Here is a 3,349-nt window from a genome sequence, read left to right on the forward strand (position 1 = left end):
CCCCTGGGACCAGATCACAAAGGAGCTGACCCATTCCTGTGCCCATGACATACTAACTGGAGACAAAAGACTAGATGACTGTGGCTTTAGTTCTGCAGAAGTAAAAAGCTTAGTTCACATTAAGTACTGTTAAAGTCTAGTGATTGGGCAAGAGCACAGATCAGACAGACCTGTTAGGGACCAAGAGAGAGGAAGGTCTGGAGCACCTCAGCTTGAGGCACAGGAAGTGTGGAAGGAGGTACTGAAGTAGTGGGAAACAGAACACTTATAGACCTTAAATTTAAAAAGGAAAACCAAATCAAACATAGGATGCCAGTCATAACAAATGCCATGTCTTCAATGGTCATTTGGTAGCATAAGAAAAAACTGCCAAAGCATGTGCGGTTAATCAGTAGGCTTTACTAGGAGATGTCGATGTGCACGGGAGAGGGCTTGGAGCAGATGATAATCCAAAATGATTTCTATGGAAACAGAAAGGATAGAGTCCGGTTTGCTGGCCTAGAGGGCTGGGCCAGGTAGAAGGAAAAGCTCCGGAGCGACTGCAGATTGTCTGCAACTTGCTTTGACCCAGTGAAGGGTGAGCCAGATTCTTACTCTAGAGGTGGGGTGTGGGGAGAAGGAGGCTAACCTGTGTCACATGCACTAATCCTGGTCATCCTATAGCTGGTGAGCAGGGGAAGAGAGCTGGTCAGGGAAGAAGGGGTTACTGTTCATCTTTTAAAGTCTTAGTGTATGTACATTTTAACTTCAAATATAGTTTTGGTGCCTCAGATACAATTTAATCTTAAATCTTTACCCCTTAAAACAAAACAAAAATATACCTTACCTTCGGGTAGTCAGTTTTCCTCCAGGCTTTAATTTTTGCCCTGACTTGGCATCCACAAACGTCATCTGTGCTCTTTACAGATGCATCTGTGCTCATGGACTCAGGCCTTTCCAAGGGGAGGACTGAGGCTCGGCTCCAGGCTGGCACAGCCAGTGTCCATGACGCTCCAATGGTTTGTGTCATAATAATTCATCTCTATCATGCCATGCAATGGCGCAGTACTCCACTGTGAGCATCTATGTTGGACCAAGGATTCCTGGCCTTGCCCTACTGTAAAATGATATTGCGCACAATCTTGTACAGTTGAGTAACCAACTTAACCATAGCTTCATTGGACAGGTGTTTCAGAGCAAACGCTTGCTGGCAGGAATATCGTGGACCAGTCTTCCTTAGTTCTGCATGGCCATAGTTTGGGACAGGCCATCTTGAGTTGAGTGTGTTCCAGATGTGGTTCCATAACTTCCCATCTGACACATCTTTGCCAGCTTCCTTCTGTAGCTGTCTTAGCCAGATAAGCACTTCCCGATTCACTGGTCCATGTAGAGGCCCTGCCAGCCCATTCATGGCTGCTGCAAATGACAGATAAGGGCCTGAAAGGGCACTGCCTATGAAGTGGCTGATATGGGCACTTGTGTAGCCACCCTCATGGCCACTGTGGACGGTGAGGTTTAAGTGCGTTTGTTCAGTGAACTGAGCCTCAGTATAGCCTCAAGTATTGGTGAAATTGTGGAACCAGTCCAGCTTAGAGTCAATGGCCCTGATACTGTCACCCTCACTGTAAAGATCCTGTGAGGTTTTTGCTGCAACACAAGGTAGCTTTGCAGTCAAATCCATATAGTCTTCAGAATTAACTCCCAGCACGTGGTTTGGTTGATAACCTCCACATGTGCCCAGAAGTCACTTCCATTGTTGAGGGCTATACTGACTGCACTCGGCTGAGTCATGGGGTGTAGACTGGTAGGAAAGTTGCCCAGCATAGTGACCACATGAGAAGGAAGAGCTGCCCCCTTTGCCCATTCTTTTGAGAACAAAAATACCTGTCCCTCTGTTGGGATCTGTCCAGTTATCAGTAGCCAAAATAGGCTTTCAGGCAGGAGTTCTTCCCTACCCTTAGCCTTTTTGTAGTACTGGGCATTGAATCCAGGGCCTTCACACTGGCCTATATCCCTACCCCTTTGAAAGAAAAAAAATTTTTTTGACACCAGGTCTCTCTAAGTTACTATGTTATCCAGGCTGGGCTTGGACTTTCTATCCTCCTGCTTCAGCTTCCCAGAGTGCTGGAATTACACGCACCGTCATGCCTAGCAAAAAAGAGCTGCTTTCGGTGTATGATCAAGAGGAACTGGGCACTAAGTAAGCACAGAGGGGTGGGGAGAGGAGTCATGGTTGACCCAGAATTTTAGCTCATACGACAAGAGAGTAGGAAAGGGATCATAGGAGACAACTGGATAGAAATGTGCATGATTTACAGAATAAAAATATGAAATCGATTTTAATTAAAAGACTTGAAGTAATTACTTGCCTTTTTATTGAAGTGTAGTACAATCAACTCTTTCTGTTTTGGATTATTTGCAGTACCAAAGTTCATTGGTGGGGCAAAGAGCAAAGTTCCAGATTCAGGTTGTGTTTTACCATGTTTTGTTCTTTATACTCCTAAAATTCCTCTCTCTCTCTCTTTCTCATATTTAAAATTTTTTTTGAGACAGTCTCACTATGTTGTTCAGGTTGGTCTTGAACCCACTTTGTGGCCGAGGCTGTTCTCGAATTCATGGCAATCCTCCTGCCTCAGCCTCCTGAGTGCTGGAATTACAGGCATGCGCCACCATGTCCAGCCTTCTCTTTACCCTCCTCTCCCTCACCTCTCCTCTTCTCCCTTTCCCTCCCCTTCCCGTTTCCCCTCCCTCCCTTTCTCTCCTTCCTTCTTTCCTTGCTTCCTTTCTGTGTTTACTTCTTTCTTTCCCTATTTCTGGTAGTACTGGAGATTGGACTCAGGCCTTTCACTGAACTACATCCTCATCCCTTCTTTGAGGCAGTGTCTTACTAAGATGCCCAGGCTGGGCTCAAAGCTATAATTCAGAGTGCTGGGATTATAGGCTTGCGATAAATGTCAGAGCTCATCCTTCTTTATAGCAGAGTAGTACTCCACTGTATAAAAAAATCTTCTTTATCCACTCATCAGTGGATGGGCATTTGGGCTGTTTCCAGGATTTAGCTATTACAAATTGTGCTGCTATAAACATGGAAGTGCACATATTACTGTGGTAAGATGCTTTTAATTCTTTTGGGAAGATACCAAGAAGAAGTATAGCTGGGTCAAATGGAACCTTTAGTTTTAGTTGAGAAATCTCCACACTGATTTGCACAGTGGTTGCACCCGTCTACACTCCTACCAGTAGTGGAGAAGAGGTCCTTGTTCCCCACAACCCCGCCAGCATTTGTTATTGGTTGATCTCTTGATAGCAGCCATTCTTTCAGAGTAACATGGAGTCTGTGTTTTTTTTTTTTTTTTTTTTTTTTTTTTTT

The 3,349-nt window shown here is 44.8% G+C and overlaps 1 pseudogene; it reads right to left on the reverse strand.

Moving 5' to 3' along the window:
* Nucleotides 1–401: 401 nt before the first annotated feature.
* Nucleotides 402–2,125, reverse strand: LOC104856837 (annotated as a pseudogene).
* Nucleotides 2,126–3,349: the final 1,224 nt, after the last annotated feature.

The sequence above is a fragment of the Fukomys damarensis genome, unplaced genomic scaffold, assembly GCF_012274545.1.
Source record: "Fukomys damarensis isolate Sample0158 unplaced genomic scaffold, DMR_v1.0_HiC HiC_scaffold_21, whole genome shotgun sequence".
Taxonomy (NCBI): Eukaryota; Metazoa; Chordata; class Mammalia; order Rodentia; family Bathyergidae; genus Fukomys; species Fukomys damarensis.